A 25,813-nucleotide genomic window follows, 5' to 3' on the forward strand; every position below is an offset into this window, starting at 1 on the left:
AGTTCTTGTTTGAAAGTTTTGTAGAATTCATTTGTAAAACCATCTGGTCCAGGACTTTTATTTTTGGGAAGATTTTTGATAACTGTTTCAATTTCATTAGCTGTGATGGGCCTGTTCATGTTATCCACTTCCTCTTTACTTAGTTTTGGCAGTTGGTAGGTATCTAGGAAAGCATTCATTTCTTCCAGGTTCTCTAGCTTGGTGGCATATAGTTGTTCATAGAAGCCTCGCATGATATGTTGAATTTCTGCAGTGTCTGTTGTGATTTCTCCTCTTTCATTTACTATCCGATTTATTTGGGTCTTCTCCCTTTTTTGTTTTGTGAGTCTGGCTAAAGGTTTGTCGATTTTATTTACTCATGATAGTATACATGGAAAAACCTAAGGAATCCAGCAAGAAGCTTTTGGAAATCATCAGGCAATACAGTAATGTGTCAGGCTATAAAATTAACATTCAAAAGTCAGTGGCATTCCTCTATGCAAACACTAAGTTAGAAGAAATTGAAATCCAGAAATCAGTTCCTTTTTCTATAGCAACAAAAACTATAAAATATCTAGGAGTAAACCTAACCAAAGAAGTGAAAGACTTGTATACTGAAAATTATGGGTCACTACTCAAAGAAATTGAAAAAGACACAAAGAAGTGGAAAGATATTCCATGTTCATGGGTTGGAAGAATTAACATCATCAAAATGAATATATTACCCAGAGCCATCTACAAATTTAATGCTATCCCATCAAGATCCCAAGCACATTTTTTAGGAGAATAGAGAAAATGCTACAGATGTTTATCTGGAACCAGAAAAGACCTAGAATTGCCAAAACAATCTTGAGAAAAAAGAACAGAACCGGAGGCATCACACTGCCAGATCTCAAACTGTATTATAGGGCCATTGTCATCAAAACTGCTTGGTACTGGAACATGAACAGACACCAGTGGAATAGAATTGAGAGCCAGAAATGAGGCCCCACACGTATGGACATCTAATCTTTGACAAAGGGGCTCAGACTATTACATGGGGAAAGCAGAGTCTCTTCAACAAATGGTGTTGGAAACAATGGGTTGAAACATGCAGAAGAATGAAACTGAATCACTGTATTTCACCAAATACAAAAGTAAATTCCAAGTGGATCAAGGACTTGGATGTTAGACCAGAAACTATCAGATACTTAGAGGAAAATATTGGCAGAACTTTTTTCCACATAAATTTTAAAGACATTTTCAATGAAACGAATCCAATTACAAGGAAGACTAAGGCAAGTATAAACCTATGGGACTACATCAAATTAAAAAGCTTCTTCACAGCAAAAGAAACCACTACCCAAATCAAGAGACCCCTCACAGAATGGGAGAAGATCTTTACATGCCATACATCAGATAAGAGTTTAATAACCAACATATATAAAGAGCTTGCCAGACTCAACAACAAGACAACAAATAACCCCATCCAAAAATGGGGGGAGGACTTGGACAGAATATTCACCACAGAAGAGATCCAAAAGGCCGAGAAACACATGAAAAAATGCTCCAAGTCTCTGATTGTCAGAGAAATGCAAATCAAGACAACAATGAGATATCACTTCACTCCTGTGAGAATGTCATACATCAGAAAAGGTAACAGCAGCAAATGCTGGAGAGGGTGTGGGGTCAAAGGAACCCTCCTGCACTGCTGGTGGGAATGTCAATTGGTCCAACCTCTGTGGAGAACAGTCTGGAGAACTCTCAGAAGGCTAGAAATGGACCTACCCTATGACCCTGCAATTCCCCTTCCTGGGGATATATCCTAAGGAACCCAACACATCCATCCAAAAAGATCTGTGTACACATATGTTCTTGGCAGCACAATTTGTAATAGCCAAAACCTGGAAGCAACCCAGGTGTCCAACAACAGATGAGTGGCTGAGCAAGTTGTGGTATATATACACAATGGAATACTACTCAGCTGTAAAAAATGGTGACTTCACCGTTTTCAGCCAATCTTGGATGGACCTTGAAAAAATCATGTTGAGTGAAATAAGTCAGAAACAGAAGGATGAATACGGGATGATCTCACTCTCAGGCCGAAGTTGAAAAACAAGATTAGAAAAGAAAACACAAGTCGAACCTGAAATGGAATTGGAGTATTACACCAAAGTAAAAGACTCTGGGGTGGGTGGATGGGTGGGGAGAATACAGGTCCATGAAAAATGATGAATTAAATAGTGGGGGTTGTATTGTTAAATGGGAATCTGGGGAATGTTATGCATGTAAAAAAAAAAAAAAAAAGAAGTAGAAACACAAAGCAGAAATTGACTGAGTTTGGAGTATGGCACCAAAGTAAGAAAGCAGAAGTACACTAGAGTTTGCAGTGAGTACCTCCCTAATACTTCCTCTCCACTTTTCCAAGCTTTGGGTCCAGGATTGCTCAACAATTTGTTTGGCTTTGTATGTTAACTCTCTTTTCAGTCACCAGGTTCCAGATGCCATCAGGATGCCGGCCAGACTTCCCTGGATTGAAGACCCCACCAATGTGTCCTGGAGCTCAGCTTCCCCAGAGCCCCACCCTACTAGGGAAAGAGAGAGGCAGACTGGGAGTATGGACCGACCAGTCAACGCCCATGTTCAGCGGGGAAGCAATTACAGAAGCCAGACCTTCTACCTTCTGCAACCCTCAATGACCCTGGGTCCATGCTCCCAGAGGGATAGAGAATGGGAAAGCTATCAGGGGAGGGGGTGGGATATGGAGATTGGGCGGTGGGAATTGTGTGGAGTTGTACCCCTCCTACCCTATGGTTTTGTTAATTAATCCTTTCTTAAATAAAAAAATAAAAAAAAAAATAAAAAAAAAAAAAAGAAAGAATCAACTATCACAAAGCCTGCCCTGAAAGAAGTTCTGAAAGGTCTCCTATAAACAGACCACCATCAATATTCCATATATCAGCACACTCTAATCTACAAGAATGGCATTAAAATATCTTCAATCCTTGATATCAATAAATGTCAGTGGCCTGAATTCACCTATTAAAAGGCATAAAATAGGAAGATGGATCAGAAAACACAACCCAACAATATGTTCTCTACAGGAAACCCACCTAATTCAACAAGACAAGCACAGACTCAAACTGAAAGGATGGAAAACTATCATACAAGCCAATAGCCCACAAAAAAGGGGCAGGAACAGTTATTCTCATATCTGACACAATAGACTTTAAAAACAATAAAATTTAAAAAGATAGGGATGGACATTACTTAATGCTCAGAGGATCAGTCAGTCAAGAGGACTTAAACAATTATTAACATCTATGCACCCAATGAGAAATCATCTAAATACTCAAACATCTACTGAAAGAGCTACAGCAATATATTAACAGCAACACAGTCACTCATAGTAGGGGACTTCAACACCCACTCTCTTAACTTGACAGGTCATCTAGATAGATAAACTAGAACTATTGGACATTTTCAGTGTCATTCATCCCAAGAAACTGGAATATACATTTTACTCAAGTCCACATGGATGATTCTCAAGGATAGACCTTATGAGATACCACTTCACTCCTGTGAGAATGTCATACATCAGAAAAGGTAACAGCAAAAAATCCTGGAGAGGTTGTGGGGTCAAAGGAACCCTCCTACACTGCTGGTGGGAATGTAAACTGGTCCAATTTCTGTGGAGAACATTCTGGAGAACTCTCAGAAGGCTAGAAATGGACCTACTCTACGACCCTAAAATTCCTCTCCTGGGGATATATCCTAAGGAACCCAACACACCCATCCCAAAAGGTCTGTGTACACATATGTTCTTGGCAGCACAATTTGTAATAGGCAAAACCTGGAAACAACCCAGGTGTCCAACAACAGATGAGTTGCTGAGCAAGTTGTGGTCTATATACACAATGGAATACTACTCAGCTATTAAAAACCGTGACTTCACCATTTTCAGCTGATCTTGGATGGAGCTTGAAAAATTCATGGTAAGTGAAATAAGTCAGAATCAGAAGGGTGAAACAGAAGGATGATCTCACTCTCAGGCAGAAGTTGAAAAACAAGATCAGAAGAGAAAACTCAAGTAGAACCTGAACTGGAATTGGGGTATTACACCAAAGTAAAAGACTCTAGGTGGGTGGGTGGGGGGGAGAATACAAGTCCGAAAAGGATGACAGAGGACCTACTGGGGCTTGTATTGTTATGTGGAAAACTGGGAAATGTCTTGCATGTACAAACTATGTTATTTACTGTCGAATGGAAAACATTAATTGCCCAACGAAGAAATTAAAAAAAAAATAAAGGTAGGGGATGGGATACGGAGTTCTAGTGGAGTTCTAATTGTACCCCTCTTATCCTATGGTTTTGTCAATGTTTCCTTTTTAGAAAGAAAGAAAGAAAAGAAAAGAAAATTATATCTAAATGTGTTAATATTCTTTTTATAGTTATCTTAAAACCCTAAGTTTTAAGGTTTCCAAGACAAACATTTCATTATATTTTTTCTCTCTTCCTTTTTTTCTTTCCTTCTTCCCCTTTCTTTCTTTCTTTCTTTCTTTCTTTCTTTCTTTCACTAGGGTTATCATTAGGGCTCTGTGCCTACACGATGAATCCACTGCTACTGGCGACCATTTTTACCTTTTTTCTATTTTTTTTTTTCACATTACAGAAACAAATTGAGAAGAAGTGTGAGGTAGAGAGCAAGAGAGAAAGATAGACATCTGCAGACCAGCTTCAACACTCTTGAAGTATACCTCCTGCAGATGGAGAGCAGTGGCTCAAATGATGGTTGTTAAGCATGGTGATATGTATGCTTAACTGGGTGCACCACCACCTAGCCCCCCATTATATTTTCTTTTGTGATATAGATTTTAGTGTTTCAGCATTTATATTTCATTTAAATGATATTTACAAGAAGTGAAGCAGGTCTGCAGTTGTCTTTCTCTCTCTCTCTCTCTCTGTCTACCCAACCTCTCTCAATTTCTCTTTGTCCTATCTAGTAAAATGGAAAAAAAAAAAAAAAAAGGCTGCCAGGAGCAGTGAATTCATACTGTAGGCACAGAGCCCCAGCAATAACTCTGGAGGCAAAAAAAAAAAAAAGATGATATTTACTAAATACATCTTATCCTGTGAAATAGGCGGTACACCAGAGTCCGGCGGTATTGCAGAGGATTAAGCACACATAGTGCAAAGCTCAAGGACCGGCATAATGATCCTAGTTCGAGCCCCTGGCTCCCCACCTGCAGGGGAGTTGCTTCATTAGCGGTGAAACAGGTCTGCAGGTGTCTATCTTTCTCTCCCTCTTTCTATCTTCCCCTCCTCTCTCGATTTCTTTCTGTCCTATCCAGCAACGATGACATCAATAACAACAACAATCATAACTACAACAATAAAACAAGGGCAACAAAAGGGAATAAATAAATAATAAAACAAAGAAATAGGTGGTACACATTAACTATATAGGAATATAAAAAGATGGATACAGTATCTTAAGGTAAGTTTGATTTGATGTCTGGAAACACTAGATGATACCAATAGGAGAATTCTAACAGTGAAAAATTACCAGAATATGTGTTTAAAGAAGAATGAGAAGGGAGTCAGGAGGTAGCGCAGCGGGTTAAGCTCACGTGGCGCAAAGCTCAAGGACCGATGTAAGGATTCCAGTTGGAGCCCTCGGCTCCCCACCTGCAGGGGAGTCGCTTCATAAGCAGTGAAGCAGGTCTGCAGATGTTTATCTTTCTCTCTTCTCTGTCGTCCCCTCCTCTCTCCATTTCTTTCTGTCCTTTCCAACAACGAAGACAGACAACAATAATAACTACAACAATAAAACAACAAGGGCAACAAAAAGGGAATAAATAAATATTAAAAAAAAGAAGAATGAGGAAAAGATTATCTTTATAAAGATGTACAGGTTTTAAAGTAAACTAAAAAGAGAAGGCTTAAACACTTAGCAGGCACATTTATATTTATTATTGATAAGCCATAATAATAACTAAGAGTTTTAAAGCATGGCTTATCATTTACAATATGTGTTCATTTGCTCTTTAACTTGAAAAGACCATGTGATCTAGAAATGGTTATATTTTACTTGATTTTTCTTTTTTTTTTTTTCCTTTCTTTTTTTCTTTTGTGGTTATCTTGATCCTGCATGATTCCACTGCTCCTGGTAGTTTTCTTTTCTTTTTAATTTCAGATAGGAAAAAGACACTAGAGCACTGTTCCACTCTTCATGGAACTTCATCTTAATGCTGAGCATGGTACTCCCATGTGGTTCTAGGTCTTGATCCTGGGTCCCCGGAAAATGGTGAAATGTGCACTGGGTGAGTTACATCCTGGACTCTGCTAGATTCTATTATTGGGACATTGTATAGAATGGGGGGCCAGGTGGTGATGCACCTAGTACTAAGTACAAGGACCCGGGCAAGGATCCAGGTTTGAGCCCTGGCATCCTATCTGCAGTGGGGACGCTTCACAAGTGGCAAAGTGAGTCTGCAGGTGTCTTTCTCCCTCTCTAGCTCCACCTCCTGTCTCTGTTTCTCTTTGTCCTATCCAATAAAATGAGAAAAAAAAGAGGGGTTGGGCTGTAGCCTAGAGGGTTAAATGTACATGGCATGAAGCGCAAGGACCAGATTCAAGTCCCTGGCTCCCCACCTGCAGAGGGGGTTGCCTCACAAGTGATGAAGCAGGTCTGCAGGTGTCTATCCTTCTCTCTCCTCTCTGTCTTCCCCTCCTCTCTCCATTTCTCTGTCCTATCCAACAACAACATCAATAATAAAAATAATAATAACCACAACAGTGATAAAACAACAAGGACAACAAAAGGGAAAATAAATAAATATTTTTAAAAAATGAGAAAAAAGGCTGCCAGGAGCAGTGGATTCATAGCGCTGGCACTGAGCCCCTGTGATGACCCTGAGGCTTAAATAAATAAAATAAATAATGTTGTGCAGTATGTACTAGGAATGTTTTTAAAAAACTTTTTAATTTTATTTTAATGAGAGTCACAGAGGAATAAACAAGAGAAGAGAAAGAAGAGGCAGGGAGAAAGAGAGAAAGAGAGAAAGAGAGAGAGAGGAGAAAAAGGAGAGAGAGAGGAGAGAGAGAGAGAGAAAGAGAGAAAGAGAGAGAGAAAGAGAGAGACAAAGACAGACCAGAGCACTGCTCAGCTCTGGTTTATGGTGGTGCTGGGGACTGAACCTGGGACCTCAGCGTCTAAGGCATGAAAGTCTTTTGCATAACTGTTATGCTGTTTCACTAACCTGAATTTTTTTTCCTCCAAAATAATCATGGAGTTCAGTGCCTGCACTACAAAAAAGGCTCTTACAGGCCTTTTAATTTCCTCCCCATTTTGTTGCCATTGTCGTTGTTGTTGGCTAGGACAGAGAGAAATTGAGAGAGAAGGGGAAGACAGAGAGGAAGAGAGAAAGGCAGATACCTATAGACCTGCTTCACTGCTTGTGATGCGACTCCCCTGCAGGTGGGGAACGGGGGTTGGGGGGGCTGGAACCAGGGATCCTTATGCTGTCCTTGTGCTTCACACTAAGAGCACTTGACCTGCTGCACTACCACCCGCCCCCTCATTTTTTAATGTTTAAATTTTAATAAACAGGAATTAGCTAATGACTCATTTCAGACAAAGAATTAGTGAAAATTAACTTTAGTATCTATGTTCTGCAAAGTTTGTGCTCAAATTAGGACCAGAAGATGAAGAATCTAGAAAATTCTGTTGTTTTCACCCTAATATTTAAGGGGAAGAGTAACATTATTAATAAAAGTGATCATTAAAATAAATTAAAAGAAGTCTTAAAAATAAAGTTTAGCTTTGATTTATTTATTTATTTATTTTTATTGATACATAGAGAAAAATACAGAGTGAGTGAAGGAGAGACTAGAGCTCTGATCAACCCTGGTTTATGGTGGTGTTGGGGATTAACCTGGTACTTCAGAACTTCAGGCATGAAAGTTTTTTGTTACAATGCATAAGGACCCAGGTTCAAGGCCCCAGTCTCCACCCGCAGAAGGAAAGCTTTTCGAGTGATGAAGTGTTGTTGCAGGTATCTCTCTCGCTCTATCATCCCCTTCCCTCTCAGTTTTTGGCTGTCACTATCCAATTAATAAAGATTAAAAACAATTTTTTTAGTATAACCATTATGCTATCTCCCAGCCCAAATTTAACTTTGGAAACATTTCAGTGGAAACATTTTGTAGTTTGTTAACAGCTCCAATCTTACACCCTAAAATGTAGAGATGATTTCCTTTCAAAGTCCCCCAACCCCAACACATTTGTATATACAAACATACTATTATTTTATTTATTTATTTATTTATTTATTTATTTATTTATTTATTTATTCTACCAGAGCACTGTTCAACTCTGATTTATGGGGGTACTGGGGGGTTGAACCAGGGACTCTGGAACTTCAAGCACAAAAGTCTTTTTTATAACCATTATGCTATCTTCCCTGGCCACAACACACACTTAATAAAGGAAGTTAAGTACTATTAAGGATCCTTTCTCTGCCTTCATTTCTGTTTGCTGTTTTGTCTGTCTCTCTATCTGAAGAAAAAAAAAAAGTCATCCTGGAGCAGTGAAGACAATAAAGAAGAAAAAGGAGGAGGAGAAAGAGAAGGAGAAGAGAATGTTTATGCCTAAGTCTCTAAGGTTCCACAATGAATTCTTGTCACCACCATAAGCTAGAGCTAAGTAGTGCTTCAGTTAAAAAACGGATTAAGTGGGAGTTGGGTGGTAGTGCAGCGGGTTAAACACAGGTGGCGCAAAGTGCAAGGACCGGCATAAGGATCCTGGTTTGAGCCCGTGGCTCCCCACCTATAAGGGAGTCGCTTCTTAAGCGGTGAAGCAGGTCTGCAGGTGTCTATCTTCTCTCCCTCTCTCTGTCTTCCCCTCCTCTCTCCATTTCTCTCGTCCTATCGAACAACGATGATATCAATCACAACAACAATAATAATTACAACAATAAAACAACAAGGGCAACAAAGGAGGATAAATAAAATAAAACAGATTAAGCAATGCAATAAAATTGTCTGGATTATATAACTGCCCTCAAATTGGAGTGGAGAGGTCTGGAATAAGGTCCCAAGTTTAATCTGTAGCATCATATATGCCCAAGTGCTGCTTTGGTTTTTCCCCATATCACCTCATCCCCATTAATAAATAAATCTTTAAAAAATGATAAAAACAAACTTCTAATGGAGCAATATAGAAGTACCTCTCTTTCTCTCTTCCTTTCACTCCTATCTCCCCATCCCTGTCTATCTCTATAAAGATATAGTGTTGGAGGTTATTGCCATGGCAATCATACAGGAACAGGGAATTGGGGGATGCAGACTGGAGGAGAGGAGGTCAGGCTCTCACTATTTGCAAATGATATGGTGGTGTGCATGGAAGGGCCTGGAGAACCCAGCAGGAAGCTTTTAGACATTGTCAGGCAGTGTAGTGAGGTGTCAGGCTGCAAAACTGACATGCAGGGATTGGTGACATTCCACAATGCAAACACTAAGATAGCAGAGGAGGAAATTCAGAAATCAATTCCTTTTACTATAGCAACAAAAACGGTGGAAAATGTAGGAATGGGCCTAATGGAAGAGGTGAAAGACTTATATACTGAAGGTTTTGAGTCACTATTTGGGGAAATAGAGGAGGACACAAGGAGGTGGAGGGATGTTCTGTGTTCATGGGTTGGAAGAATTAACTTCATCAAGTTGAGTGTACTGCCCAGAGCCATGTACAGGTTTGGTGCAATCCCTATCAGGATCCCAACCAATTTTTTGGGAGAGTGGAATGAGGGCTGCAGATGTCTGTCTGGAGCCAGAGGGGACCCAGAGTTGCTGAGGCAGTCTGGGAGTGGGGTGGGGGGGCAGAGCTGGAGGCATCACACTTCCAGATCTTGTATTGGGCCATTGTGGTTGAAGCTGCTTGGTGCTGGAACATAAATGAGCACCCTAGCCAGTGGAATAGAGTTGAGAGCCCAGGGGTGGGTCCCCACATCTGTGGACATCTAGTCTTTGATGTGGGTGCCCAAAATATTGAATGAAAAGGGGAGAGGTGTTAGAGGAATTGAGTTGAGGCCTTCAGAGTAGTGGGACTGAACTACTGTATTTCACCAAACACAGAGGTGGATTCTGGATGGCTCAAGGACTTAGATGTTGGACTGGAGACTACCAAGTGCTTGGAGGAGAATATTAGCAGAACTCTTTTCTGTCTAAATGTTGATGACATCTTCAGTGATACAAATCTATTTGTAAGGAAACTGAATCAAAGGTAAACCAGTGGGACTACATCAAATTAGAAGGCTTCTGCACACCAGGGGAAGCCACCACTCAAACAAGGAAGCCTCCCACAGAATAGGAGAGGATCTTTACATGCCATACATCAGACAAGAGGCTAATGACCAAGATATGTGGAGAGAACACTAAGCTCAGAAACTGAAAACAGGTGACCCCATCCAAGATAGGGAGAGGATATGAACAGAGTATTCTCCATAGGGGAGATTCAGAGGGTCAGCAAGCATGTGAAGAAGTGCTCCATGTCATTGATTGTCAGAGAAATGCAAATAAAGACAATTATAAGATACCATTTTACTCCTGTGAGAATGGCATACATCAGAAAAAGCAGCAGCAACAAATGCTGCAGAGCTTGTGGGGACAAAGTAATCCCCCTGCACTGATGGTGGGAATGTCAATTGGTCCAACCCCTGTGGAGCATAGTCTGGAGAACTTTCAGAAAGCTAGAAATGGACCTACCCTATGACTCTGCAATTCCTCTCCTGAGGATATATCCTAAGGAACCCAACACACCCACCCAAAAAGATTTGTATACACCTATGTTCATAGCAGCACAATTTGTAACAGCCAAAACCTGCAAGCAACCAAGATGTCCAACAACAGATGAGTGACTGAACAAGTTATGGTCTGTATACACAATGGAATACTACTCAGCTAATAAAAATGGTGACTTCACCTTCTTCACCATCTTGGATGGAGCTTGAAGGAATTATGCTAAGTGAAGTAAGTCAGAAACAAAAGGATGGATATGGTATGTTCTCACTCAGACAGAAGTTGAAAAATAAAATTAGAAGGGAAAACATGAAGCAGAACTTGGACTGGAGTTGGTGTATTACACCAAACTAAAAGACTCTGGGGTGGGTGGGTGGGGGGCTCAGGTCCTGGAACATGATGGCAAAGGAGGCCTTAGTGGAGGTTGAATTGTTATGTGGAAAACTGAGAAGTATTATGCATGTACAAACTATTGTATTTTACTGTTGACTGTAAACCATTAATCCAATAAAGAAATTAAAAATAATAATAATAAAGAAAGAAAAAGAGGGGTCAGGCAGTGGTGTATCTGGTTAAGCATACACATTACAGTGTGCAAGGGCCTGGGTTCAAGACCCTGATCCCCATCTACAGAGGGAAAGCTTCACAAGCGGTGAAGCAGGACTGCATTTGTCTGTTTCTCTCCTCTCTACCTACCCTTTCCCTCTTGATTTCTGGCTGTCTCTATCAAATAAATAAATATAATACATAAAAAATATTAAAAAAAAGAAAGAAGTGGTCACCAGGAATAGTGGAGTCCCTGCTATAGGCACCAAGTCTCAGAAAAAATTCTGGTGGCAAATAAATAAATAAATAAGAAATAAAATAAAAATAAAGCAAATATTCTTTAAAACCAAAAATCAGAGTGGAAGCCTTTAGGAGATGAAGGTAGTAGAGGCAATAATTGGGAAAAAGACCTGATGCATTGGTGGTAATGTTCCATTTTCTATTTTAGTCAAGGTGAGGTTACATGAGTGTATTCAATTTGTACTAATCCACAAAGTTGTATATTAAATAAAGGGCAGACTTCTGAATGAATACTACATTGCATAACAGATTCTCATTGATTGATTGATTTTTTTTTTTTTTGAGGAGAGGAAATGCTGGTTGTCTCAGGTAGTACTAAATTTCTCTCTATAGTATATGTTATACTCTCTACCAAGGTGCCACTCTCCCTCCACTGTAATGCATTGTTGTGTCCTCTTCTTTCCCTCTCAACTCCTTTTTCTCTCCCCAGCCCCACCTGGCTTTAGCATAAATGAATTTCAAAAAGCCTAACAGGCAGTTCATTTCTAGACCTTTTTTAAAAAACAGCAATCTATACAATGGCATATTCTAGTATGTCAGCTCCCTCAAGATATTCTTCTCAGTTCTAAGATTTCTTCTGAGGCAAGAGAGGTGTCATAGTGGCTGAAGCATTGACCTTGGGCTTGAACCTGAGTTCTACACGAGGCAAGGCAGTACACTCCAAGTGAGCTATTTTGCCAACTCACAAATGTCCTTTTGCATAATCATTACACTATCTCCTTGGCCTCTGTTTAACTTTTTTTTAACATCTTACTAATGTACACAAATAACATTACTTTGCCTTGAACTGTGGGTTGGTATACTAGAAATATAACTCAACAAAAATATTTTTTGGAATTCAGTTAAATAATTTTAAGTGCTATGTGGTTGGTATTTGCTGTTATTTTTGTGTCTCTGACTGGGCTCTGCTCATAAATAGATCAAATAAATGGCACAGCCACAGTGGAAACTGATTCTTCCTTGATGAGGAACTAGGAGTATTACTATTATAGTCAATGTGGTTAGGTCATGCAGCTGAGAAAGATCTTAGTGTATGTGTTAATAACATTTGAGAGTCTAGCATTCCTTTCTCTAGCTTTCTCATATGACTCTAAACAAATCTCATTTTCTCTCACACTCCCTTTTAAATGTGTTTATTTACTTTTTTTTTTCTTTGACAAAGAAAGCAAGAGAGTGAAAGAGATTGAAGCTTCCTTCAATGTGTTGGGAGCTGTGTTCAAACCTGGGTTTTGTACATGATAAAGCAGTACATTGGCAAATGAACTATTTTGCCAACCTTACTTGACTTTCTGATTCTCACTTTCTTCATCTTCACATGAGAAGAGTTTAAAATTTATACTAAATTTTTTGCTCAGACTCTATCATCTTGTTATTTTTCTTTTTTGTTTCTTTTTACCAGCTCTGGTTTATGGTGGTTTGGGGGGGGGGGATTGAACCTGGGACTTTGGAGCCTCAGGCATGAGAGTCTCTTTGCATAACCATTATGCTATCTACCCTGCCCCCATCTTGTTATTTTTTTATATTTTTTTAAATTTATTTTTTATTTAAGAAAGGATAAATTGACAAAACCATAGGATAGGAGGGGTAAAACTCCACACAATATCCATATCCCCTCCCCTCCCCTGATAGCTTTCCCATTCTCTATCCCTCTGGGAGCATGGACCCAGGGTCCTTGTGGGTTGCAGAAGGTCTGGCTTCTGTAATTGCTTCCCCACTGAACATGGACGTTGACTGGTCGGTCCATACTCCCAGTCTGCCACTCTCTTTCCCTAGTAGGGTGGGTCTCTGGGGAAGCAGAGCTCCAGGACACATTGGTGGGGCATCTTGTTATTTTTTAAAAAGATTTTATTATTTATTTATGAGAAAGACAGGAGGAGAGCGAAAGAACCAGACATCACTCTGGCACATGTGCTGCTGGGAATTGAACTTGGGACCTCATGCTTGAGAGTCCAAAGCTTTATCACTGTGTCATCTTGTTATTTTTTTATTATTCTTTCTTTTTTAAAAAATTTTTTAAAAAATATTTATTTTATTTATTTATTCCCTTTTGTTGCCCTTGTTGTCTTATTGTTGTAGTTATTATTGTTGTTGTCGTCGTTGTTGGATAGGACAGAGAGAAATGGAGAGAGGAGGGGAAGACAGAGAGGAGGAGAGAAAGATAGACACCTGCAGACCTGCTTCACCACCTGTGAAGCGACTCCCCTGCAGGTGGGGAGCTGGGGTTCGAACCAGGATCCTTATGCTGGTCCTTGTGCTTTGCGCCACCTGTGCTTAACCCGCTGCGCTACAGCCCGACTCCCTTATTCTTTCTTTTTAAAATTAATTTTATGTATGAGAAAGAGAGAGCAGAGGACCACTCCATCATATGTAGTGCTGGGGATTGAACCTAGGATCTCATGCATGCAAGATATTACATCTATCTGGAGAACTGCCTGCCAGAATGTGATTATTCTTTTTCTAGGTGGCTTCTTCCCTCCTCATATTTTAAACACAGTTATTTCCCCTTCCACCTCGGACTAAGTGAGATTCAATTCCCTTAATGTGAGCCAGATCCCAACAGTCTCTTTCCCTCTCATACCATATCTCCAAGCAAATCAATTGCACAAATAGCTGCACCCAGCTGAAATTAATTCAGAGATTTTTCTACAAGTACCTCCCAGATGTTATCTGCATTTTTTGAGATTAAAAACATAGTTGCATATTTACTTGCTTCTTCATTCTTTTCAAATTATTATCTTTATTTATTTATTGTATAGATCCAGTCAGAAATCAAGAGGGAATGAGATGATAGAGAGGGAGAGAGACAGAGAGACACCTGCACCATTGCTTCACCACTTGCAAAGCTTTCCCCCTGAAGGTAGGAATTGGGGGCAAGAACCTGGGTCTTTGTGTATTGTAACATGTGTGCTCAACCAGTTGCACCACCACCAGGCCCAACTTCTTCATTGTTTTCCTCAACAATAATGCCTTGCTTCTACCAAGTTTGATGGGGATTAAAGCAAATGATATGTGATTTTTATTTTATGAGTAAGTTGTCGGGACATTGTGAGGATGTGGTTGAGCTTGGCAGGGCTCAACCTGAGGAGTTTGTCTATCCTGTCAGTCTGTTTCTCTACGGAGAGGTTGAGCAAGGAGGAACAGGAGTAACCCCAAAGGTTTGCCTTGTCTTATCAGACTCCCTGCCTCACAAAACACCCTGCATTCCTGATACTATGGCCATTAGATAAAAAGAAAGGGGGAGATGTTGGGAAATTGTGAGGAGCCTCACATTCCTTAAGACATTAAGCCAGCTCCCCTGCTCCACCCTGCATTCCTGATACTATGGCCTATCTACATAATCATTGTTTTGCCTGAAAGATCCCCACCCATTCCATTCCTTTGATCTATCTTGTTTTTACCCTCCCTGCCTCCAGGATAGCACTAATCCCACCAGTTAAAACCCTCGCAAGAGTTGCTAAGGAAGTTTCTACCATACCAACACCCTTTTGCCTTTCTCCATCCCTTTCCTAGACATTTCCGTTTCCAATTTATCACTTCTGAGTCTGGCCTTCAAATGTTGCTCTCTGATCAATAAAGACATTGCATTGCCATGCCACGTGCTTGGTCCACAAGTCATCTTTCCCTCATTGATGAGTGAGTAGCAGCCCAGGCTGGCTCCAGTCGAGTTCTCTCCAAGTCAGAGAGCACGTGCCTGGGAAGAGGCACCCCCGTGCTAGCCTGGCAGTAAATCACACAGCTAGATGGAGAGCTGAGATGAGTAGCTGGGTGAGTGAATAGAACTGGCAATAGAAGCCTTGGACATTGTGTTTTTCATGTTCATTTTTCTTTGCCACCAGGGTTATCGTTGGTGCCTGAATGACAATTCCACTGTTCCTGGCAGAGTAATTTTTTCCCTTTTTTTTTTAAAAAAAAAGTATTATTCTTTTATTTTTTTTAATTGTTATTTTTCTATTTGATAAGACAGAGAAATTAAGTGAGAGGGAGAGTTTGAGAGAAAGAGAGATGTTTGCAGCACTGCTTCACCACTCATGTAGCTTCCTTCTTGCAGGTGGGGCTAGGAGCTTTGAACCCGGGCCCTTGTACATGGTAACCTGCTTATTCAACCAGGTGGGCTGCCACTTGGCTCCATGGTTTCCATTTCTAACATAAGCTGGTAAGTTTTTCTTTCATAAGCTGGAGTGGGGACCATACTAGAGATGTTAATATAGGAGCCAGTCAGTGGCGCACCTGGTTAAGCGCTCACATTACAGTTCACAAGAACCCAGGTTCAAGCCCTTGGTCCCCACCTGTAGGGGGAAGCTTCACAAATGGTGAAGCAGGGCTACATGTTGGGCTGCGCCATGGAGAAGAGAGAGAGGAGATCCAGAGCGAAGAGGGAACACAAATCTTTATTCGCACAGGCACCTCAGAGTTGGGTGAGAGCGCAGTGGTTCGGGCCATGAGGAGGTAGCAAAAATGGCTACATCCTGGACCATCCTCCCTTGCGTCCTAATCACCTAAGTGAAAGGCTGTCAAGAGAGCAGAAGGGCTTTATAGGGCAACAACCAGGAGTGACGTGTTGGGACAGGATTGGTTGAAAAAGGCACTGTGAGAATATTGCGGGAAGTGGCAAAGCCTGAGGGGACAGCTAGGCAGATGTGACTGCATCTGCATAATTCCCCAGTAGCTGCAGGTGTTTCTCTGTCTCTTTCCCTCTCTATCTTCCCCCTCAATTTCTCTCTGTCTCTATTCAGTAGTAAATAAATAAGTATATTTTTAAAAATTTAAAAAGGAGATGTTAGTGTCAGAAGGCTGAGACATGGAAAATTTTCCTTTCAACACATTATGTTGGGGGTACACAATAGACACTTAAATAAAAATGTATCAATGATGTATCAATGGCTTTTAAGCCTGAGGAACTCAGGGAAAAGATTAAGGCTAGTCTGTGAATGTGGAAGTCAGATTCATATAGATTTGTGTAAACTCATAAGACTGGATGCTGAGTGAGACCCTAGGGAGGGACTAGAGACCACCAACAAGGCTAGAACCTGCACCAGGGCACTCCTATATTAGTGGCATAGCAGAGGAGGAAGAGCCAGCAACAGGGACTCTAGTAAACAGCTAGGAAGAATGGAAACAGAACTATCACAGAACCCAAGAGAAGTCAGATTTTCTAGAATGAGCATAACTAGCTCTACAAAGTGCTCTGGGATGTCAAATAATACAAAGATAGTGAGAAAGTTGCAGGGCTCGGGACTAGATAATGGTGCACCTGGTTGAACACAGAAGTTACCATGCCATTTGTCAGAAATGAGAGTTCCTCTGATCTCTCTTCCCATTACCCCATCTTTAAATAAAGGAGCAGTGGCTCTGGTGGTGGCACAGTGTGGGGTAAAACTCTCATTTGTCAGAAATGAGAGTTCCTCTGATCTCTCTTCCCATTCCCCCATCTTTAAATAAAGGAGCAGTGGTTCTGGAGGTGGCACAGTGTGGGGTAAAACATTTGATTCTCAAGCATGAATTCTGAATTCAATCTCTGGTATCTTATGTGCCAGAGTTATGCTCTTGTCTTCTCTCTCCCTCTCATTAACAAGATTTTAGGTGCCAGGGACTGGGAAATAGCTCATCTGGTGGTACTCCTTACTATGTGTGAGGACTATGGTTTGAGCCCCTTCTCAGCATGTGAGAGCACCATGTAAAAGGTGAAGCTTCACAAATAGAATGTCTTCCCTCTCTTTCTCTGTCTCTCGTCCTCTATCAAAAACAATTTTAAGGGACCAGGTGGTGGCACCCCTGGTTGAGTGCACATGTTAGAATACACAAGGACCCGGTTTTGAGCCCCTGGTCCCCACTTGTAGAGAGAAAACTTTGCAAGTGGTGAAGCAGGGTTGCCGATGTCTCTCTGTCTTTCTTCTTCTCTATCTCCCCCTTCTCTCTTGATTTCTGGCTGATTATATCAAATAAATAAATGAAGATAATAAAAAATTAAAAAATAATTTAAAGATTCCACCAGGAGCAGTGGAACCTGTGCAAGTTGTCTGGGCTACAGAACAGACTGTCCAGAACTTAGGGTATTGTTGAAATGAGAAAAAATCAGTCAGTACAGAGGACAGAGAGATGAGAAGAGACACAGAATACAGAGTTGGAAGAATAGTCAATAGTGAAATCAGGTTCAGCTTAATGTCTCTAGAAGTTTATATTTCAGTGGAGTAGCACCATAAATGTTCCATGTAAATATACCAATGTATAGCTTGCCTATGTTCAGCAATAATATGCCAAAAAGGCACTTGCTCATAGTAGCAGTAAATAATATATCTAGAAAAAAATACAAGGCACCTTATTTGTATAAAGTTAGGGAATTACATTTAGAGTAAAAGATTAAAGAAGACTTGAATAAATACTGTGCTTTTGGGTAGAAAAGTACTGTAAATATCTTTTCTAACTAAATCAGTGAAAGATTGTTGCAATTTCCAATACAATCCTATTTTTTCAAATGACTGTAGTGTGATTCCAACATGTATTAAGGGAAACATGACCTTGTCAGTTACTCTAATATAATATAAAGCTAAAAATTAAAGCCAGGATTGAAAGGGCAGACTGACCTCCCATTTGTGTTCTTAGTCTTCCAGCCACACTGCCTCTAGCATAAATGAGGCCTCCCTCTAATCCCCTCTAAACATTCAGAGCCCAGAGAGAAGAGAGGTTGGCCAGGTTTCACACAGCTTCTTGGTGACTGTCTCTATTACAGAAACATGTCCCAGGCAACCTCCAAGGATGTTAGCACCAAGCAGCACCAGCTCCAATACTCCTCCCCTGGGAATTTTTGGATGTGGAAAAGAAGCATAGGGTTTGGACCAGCAATCCTGAGACAATCTTACTGGGGCAGCTTCACCTGGGGAGTTTGTGGTTGGAATGTGGGGCTCCTCCTTGGGACAACACCCAACACACCTCAGCAGGTACCATTCACCTGTGGCAGAGCCAGAATCACACCTGCCACCTTGGTCCCAAACATATTCTGGTCAGCATATTCTGGACATGAACCCCCACATCATGTTCCCCAGGTATACAGGGCTCTGAATTCAGGAAGCCTTTTGTAAGGACACTCCACCCCACCCAGGAAGTGTCTTCGCTCTGCTCTAAGCCTCAGTGTCTCTGAACCTCTGCTCTGGCTTTGCCTAAGACAAAAGCTGTCAGCATCTAGAGAGGTGGGGACACTTGCAGACAATTCAACACTCAGCTCTCTGACCCCTGCCAGAGTATTAATAATTCATTGGCTTCTCTATTAGACTAGGAGAGAACAAAGCAGCGAAAGTTCATATTTCAATAGAAGCTGAGCGACAAGGCTTGGGGGCAGTTTTACTCCTGGGGAGCCTCCACAGACGGAGGTCCCAGGACTCTGTCCCACAGCAGCCAAAATGTACTTCCTGAAGGCACAAAAGAGAAGGAAGATGCAGGACTAGGCAAGACAGTTGATTAGACCCTGTCCAACTCAGTCTCTGACCCCGCAGATCTCTTAACAGATTATGAGATCAAGGGGGTCAGTCTTTGGGTACTCGTGTATAAATCTCCTCCTACATGTATAATTTATATATGTATTTAAGTCCTGTCCCCGTGGGTGGGGTCTTAACCTTCTCCTTCTGGCTTTCTGTCTACCTTCTCCCTGCCCACTGCTTGCTCCCGTGGCCCAAGTACTAGGTCTTTTTTTTTCTAAGTTTTTTTTTTTTTTGGTTTATTATTATTATTTAGTGATTTGCAAAATTACAAAATAACAGGGGTACAATTCCACACCGATCCCACAACCAGAGTTTTGTGTCCCCATTCCCTCCATTGGAAACTGCAGTGACATTGGGCTTTTTTTTAGGGGGAAGGGACCGACAGAGAAGAAAAAAAGAAAAGAAAAGAAAAGAAAAAGCTGCCACCATGGTGACGCTTGCGCACTAGCATTGCTTATTTCTGGCTCTGGCTCTGGCTCTGGCTCTTTAAGGGTGACGTGCGACGTGCAAACGGGTTTAGCATCAGCGGGTCTCGGAGGACTATCCAATCAGCTCCTGCGAGAGGTAGGGGACAGACACCTTATCCAGTCAGAATCTAAGCTGGAGCCGCCGATGGGCGGTGCTCGCAATCTGCGTGGAACCCTAGCTGGGCCTGTCTTCCCGGCGCAACCAGCTCGGAAGGGATCTGCTCTTTCTTCTCGCGGTGACTCGGGACTCTGAGAGGACGGTGCAGGGCCTGTAGCTCGGAGTCCGGAGCCCGGAGCCCGGAGCCCAGGACCCCGGGGCAGGGCTCGCTGCGGTGTTCAGGGCCAGGAGCACGGCGCTGCTCCGCAGCCGGCGGAGGACGGCAAGTGCAGCTCTCAGGGCCGGAGCCGGGAGGAGCCGGTTCAGACCGGCCTGAAGACGCTGGCAGTGCCCGGCCGCGGAAGCCTCGGGGTCGCTCTTCCCGTCCTCCTCCGCGTCCCCCTCGAGCCCCCTTCTCAGCCCCGGGAGCCCCGGCCCCCTTCTCTGCCTTTGGCCGCGGGTCACGGGGGGCGGGGTAGTCGTGGGCTCCAGACGCGAGTTTCTGTCGGGCCTCGGGGGGGGGTCCCCCTGCTGTCCCCTCCGGGAGGGGTCCCCGAGTCTGGACTCACGTCACTGGGTTTGATACGAGGTCAGATGGGGGCCGCGCGTCCCGGGGGGGGGGTCCCCGTGAGGCGCCTGCAGCAGCCCGAGTCTGTGGGTCTGGCTGCCCCACGCCCCCCGGGACTGAGCGGACGCGGGTCCCGGCTCCTCCAGCCTCCCCCGCCGCGGCGTCCTGTAGGAAGGGGCAGCTGGACAGGTGTCCCCGGGACGCCCCGTCTGGGTGGGGCTGCTGGGGGGACACAGGCCGCAGCACACCGTGCAGGGAGGGGCAGGAGAAGGGAGAGTGTCCGTGGGCCCTGGTGAGTCAGTCAGTCGGGATGCGGAGGTGTAGCACTGGGGTGCTGTGAGATGAGAACTCAGAAAGCTGGGCGTTTTCAGTGCTTCGTAGAAGTTGGTTATTTCAAGACAAATAGCAAGACAGAGAGATTCCACTTGCATCAAGGCGTGAAAGTGCCCTACAGTCCCCGTTGCGCACGTTGTCCTTCATCACTGGTGGTTCTCTGGCTTCTCATTACACGGGTTGGGGTCTTTGTCTCACTGGAGTGAAGGTTTGGAAACATCCATTGTGGGCCTGTCTGGGGGATTTTGTACTTGAGCTCCCAGCATGGTGTCTGGCCCTGGGTGCTGAGGGAGCAGCATCAGCTCAAGCCTGGGCCCCCTCCAAGCCACTACTTTTGCATAACCATTATGCTGTTTCCCCAGCCCTCAGACTACCATTGTTGAGAGTGGGTCCAGAACAGCTGATGATCTGCGTGCACATCAAAGCTTGAGAAACAAGGCTTAGCTGTGTAGGTTTCTATTAGCTTCGCAGTGAAATTCTAAGATCATCTCCAGTCTCCTCTTCTTCAGGTCGTGAAAATTAGTTTTGATTCACTGCTCTAGACAGTTTTAAGGAGTAACTTGAGTAAAATAGGAAGGTTCCTAGACTATGTAATGGAGTCCAGGCTTTGGTCCGAGGGGAGATTACAGGATCTGCTCTACAGGGCTCTCGAAGGGGCAAGTCAGTGCAGCCAACATTGATCCTTGCTCCTGCAGAGTTTATGGATTGGTATGTTCCCTGAAGACAGGAAGGAGAAACTCAGGATTTGGTCTCCATGTTGTAGGTTATTGTTCCTGAAGTCCTTCATAAGCATTAAACATTAAAAAGACTGGGAAGTTGAACGTTTTGTGCTTTTCTGCCTTGTGCCTGTAGGTGAGTTACCAAGTGAAGAGGCCTCATTGGTGCATGTAAAGGCAGAGTCTCATGAGCCAGCTGTAACTTCACATAATCTTACCTAAAAAAGAAGTTAGAGGAGTAGGAAGAATTGGCATTTTTTAAGGTAAGTGTCCTGTCCCAGACTGGTGTCTTCCTTAAATGACATGCATTCAGATATTGCATGTGCTAATTTTCTACTTATGTTGTCATCTTACCCATGATTTCACTTCCTTTTTTAAAAATTTTACTAGTGACTTAATATTTACCAAATTATAAGATAACGGGCATAATTCTACAACTTTTCCACCACCAGAGTTCCACTTTCCCGCTCCCTCCATTGGAAACTGCAGTTCTCCCAAGATCATAGATATGGGTTGGCTATTACTTATTTAAAGGAGACATTAACAAAACCGTAGGATAGGAGGGATACAACTCCACACAGTTCCCAACACCAGATCTCTATATCCCATCCCCTCCCCTGATAGCTTTCCCATTCTCCAGCCCTCTGGGAGTATGGACCTAGGGTCGTTGTGGGTTGCAGAAGGTGGAAGGTCTGGCTTCTGTAATTGTTTCCCTGCTGAACATGAGCATTGACTGGTCGATCCATACTCCCAGCCTGCCTCTCTCTTTCCCTAGTGGGGTGGGGCTCTGGGGAAGCAGAGCTCCAGGACACATTGGTGGGGCTGTCTGTCCAGGGAAGTCTGGTCAGCATCTTGCTGGCATCTGGAACCTGGTGGCTGAAAAGAGAGTTAACATACAAAGCCAAACAAATTGTTGAACCATTATGGACCTGAAGGCAGGAATAGTGCAGATGAAGTATTGGGGGGTACTCACTGCTGACTATTGTGTACTTCTGCTTTCAGGTATATATTTTGCCCTAGTTTATGGATACGTGCGAACATATGCTCTATCTCAGGGAACCTGGTCTATATCTAGGTTTTGGGACTTTGTTAGGAAGTGAACCACCTGGAATGGAATTAGAAAATACTATGAAAGGAAAGGTCTCACCTGAGTGATGAAGCTGAAGGGCTGTCTTTCCACACCTGAAGTCTCTGGACACAGTCTGAAGTGAAACATGCTGAGGTGGCACTTGTTGCGTTGATCAGGTTGGGATCGGCGGATGCAATATTATTTGATATGAATTGAGAGAAGCATGCAGGAAAGTTCGCCCCACCCTAAGGTTATAGGACTGGGGGAAATATAGGCTGTATATTGGAAATGTGAGGTTCTTGCTGTCTTAGGGTTCAAGAAGACAATGGATAGTTATTATTATCATCACATTATTTGGTAATTGGGTTAACTTTGAGAGGTCCCTTTGTTAGGGTTTGCTGTATAATACTCAGCATCTTGTAAATAGCTGTGCCACCGGTTGCTTCTGTTCTACCTGGTCTAGGCTTTTGAGAGTCAACATATCAAAAACTCACCCTGTGTATTAAAAAGATTCAGTCTGTGTTTTAAAAAGTTCGAGACATACAATTTTTCCCCTCTAAAAGTAATTAAGTAGTGATTTATATGACTACAGTTTAATAGGAGTGTACATAAACAGCATTCCCACCACCAAAAGACTTTCCCATCCCCCCCCAAGCCACATGTCTACCCTCCCCCTCACCACAGGGTTTTTACTTTGGTGCCCTACTCAATTTAGTCAGATCCTGCTTCTAGTTTCCCTTTCTGTTCTTCTTTCTCAACTTCTGTTGATGAGTGGGATCATCCCATACTCATCTTTATCTTTCTGACTTAGCTCAGTTAACATAATCTCTTCTATATCCATCCAGGATGGGTCAGAGAAGGTGGGTTCATTGTTCTTAATAGCTGCATAGTGGCTATTACTTCTATAACTATCTATCTATGTTTGTTTATGTATTTGTCCCCCCCCTTTTTTTTTTCTTTTTGTGGACCTGCCTTCTCTTCCTAAGTCACGCCTATACCTCTTACTACTTCTAAGTGTCTTTCTTTTTTTTTCTCTTTTCTCTCAGGGTCCTGATTGAATTGGGGTTCAGAGCCCTCTACTCATCTTTTAATTTTTTTTATTTATTCCCTTTTGTTGCCCTTATTTTATTGTTGTAGTTATTATTATTGTTTTTGTTGATGTCTTTCGTTGTTGGATAGGACAGAGAGAAATGGAGAGAGGAGGAGAAGACAGAGAGGGGGAGAGAAAGATAGACACCTGCAGACCTGCTTCACCGCTTGTGAAGCGACTCCCTTGCAGGTGGGGAGCCGGGGGTTCGAACTGGGATCCTTACACGGATCCTTGTACTTCGTGCCAAGTGCGCCTAACCCGCTGTGCTACAGCCCGAACCCCCCCCCCCCCCATCCTGCCACTCATCTTAACCTAACATTTCTCCCCCTCTGGGAATATGGACCAAAATTCTTTCTGGGTTGCAGAAGGTGGAAATTCTGACATCTGTAATTGTTTCTCCTCTGGACATGGGCATTGGCAAGTTTATCCATATCCCCAGACTATTTCTGTCTTCTTTCCCCAGTGGGGTTGGGCTCTGGAGAGGAGGTTCCAGGACACATTGGTGAGGTCATCTGCCCAGGGAAGTCAGGATGGAATCATAGTAGGATCTGTAACATGGTAGCAGAAATACAGTATGATATAAAGGACAAAATGTTTAATATAGGAACCAAGAAGTAGGAGTAGAGCAGATGAGAATAGGGGTCTTGGTGGAAAGAAGTAAGGAAGTCTATTTTAGGTATTCCTAGGGAAGTCTATTTTAGGTATTCCTGCCCATGACTTCAGCAGTTTTTTGCTTGAGCCTGATAGCTAACATGAAGGTGGACTAAAAATATTGTCTGGGAGGATAGTGTTAGAGTTGATAATAGGAATAGAAAGCTGGATTAGAGCAGAGAGTAACCCCCAAACTTGAAAAAAATATATAGTACAATTAACTGTTTACCTTATTGATCAGATTTAGGACCCACATAAATTCATATTTAGCACAGGAACCTGTATAACCTCCCAAGTCCCTGTCAGTCTGAGCTCATGGTCTATGATCACAGCTGGGAACATTCTAGGCTACACTCATTTCAGAACCATTTTTCCTTGAGTTGCAGGGTGATGACCCAGGTAAGGTTCTGGAGAAGCCCACACAGGCTTTATGATAATGTTTCTGATAGAAGTGACCAGTGATGGTGGAGAGAAGCAACTACTAGAGGTCCATTATGTATATGTGAGAATCCAAGAATTCCCTGACTAAGTCCCCAGGTAATGGGGTGGCCTAGTATTGGCCCAAAAGGCCATCATTTAGTGAGCCAGCCTCTTGCCCTTTTCCAGCTTTTGTAGTCTCCCCCCCCCCCATTTTTTCTGACTTTTTCCCAGTTGTTAAGGTGATGAATATTATTTGTTGTAGAACATGACTTGACTTCTTAAAAAGTTTTTGAAAATAACTTTTTTCTATATATGAGCTGCCTTATTTTTCTTCCTCCTCCTCTTCATAGAGACAGAAACTGGAAGAGGAGGCAGTGACAGAGAGGGAGAAGAACACTTACAGCACCGCTTTACTGCTAATCAAACTTTACCCCCCTGCAGTTGGGGACCAGTGATTTGAACCAGGTCACATGCTTATTCTACTGGGTGCACCAGCCCCCTCTAAGGTTTCTTTACATTCTCTCTCTTTATTTATTTATTTATTTATTTATTTTGCCTCCAGGGTTATTGTTGGGTCTCAGTGCCTGCACCATGAATCCACTGCTTCTGGAGGCCATTTTTTTTCCCTTTTTGTTACCCTGGTTGTTTTACTATTGTTGTGGTTATTATTATCGTTATTGATATCGTTGTTGTTGGATAGGACAGAGAGAAATGGAGAGAGGAGAGGAAGACAAGACACCTGCAGACCTGCTTCACTGCCTGTGAAGCGACTCCCCCTGCAGGTGGGGAGCCAGGGGCTCGAACTGGTATTCTTACGCCGGTCCTTGGGCTTTGCGCCACATGCGCTTAACCCCCTGTGCTACCGCCTGACCCCCTCTTTACATTCTCTTAATGCAGGCTTTTTATGTGGGGGGAAGAATTCAGATACTGAGTAATGTCCTGAAATGGCTGAAAATGCTCCCTTTCTCACAGATTAAGGGGAAGGTGTTGAACCCATATTCCTGATAACGATCATGGGTTAGTGCTGGTATGTCGGTGAACCAGGAAGTTGTTTCATGGTTATATCCCATATAGATTCTTCATCAACTCTATTATATAGACTAGCAGTAAGAGAATGGATACATAAGCAAGATGACTCTATGGCCCAGAATTCTCAAAAGTTCTGTATTAATGGTAAAGACTCAATTATTTAAAATAAAATGAATAGGCTGGGGAGATAACATAATGGTTATGCAAAAAAGACTTTAATGCCTAAGACTCTGAGGTACCATCCTCAGAATTAGCACAATCCTCAGAAGTACCATAAGTCAGAGCTGGGCAGTGCTTTTT

At 42.6% G+C, this 25,813-nt stretch overlaps 1 protein-coding gene across 6 annotated transcripts in view; it reads left to right on the top strand.

Moving 5' to 3' along the window:
• LOC132540407 (zinc finger protein 501-like) overlaps positions 1 to 25,813 on the top strand; it is an 83,594-nt gene that overhangs the window by 46,211 nt on the left and 11,570 nt on the right. Inside the window, exons 1-2 of one of the 6 annotated variants that reach the window (XM_060198001.1) lie at positions 19,422 to 20,497; positions 21,391 to 21,517. The gene's annotated coding sequence lies outside the window, so the exon portion shown is untranslated. Of the gene's footprint in view, positions 1 to 19,421; positions 20,498 to 20,992; positions 21,298 to 21,390; positions 21,518 to 25,813 lie in introns of those variants that run through there. The other 5 variants (XM_060198002.1, XM_060198003.1, XM_060198004.1 and 2 more) reach the window with 5 other exon arrangements.

This window comes from Erinaceus europaeus, chromosome 9, assembly GCF_950295315.1.
Source record: "Erinaceus europaeus chromosome 9, mEriEur2.1, whole genome shotgun sequence".
Lineage (NCBI taxonomy): Eukaryota > Metazoa > Chordata > Mammalia > Eulipotyphla > Erinaceidae > Erinaceus > Erinaceus europaeus.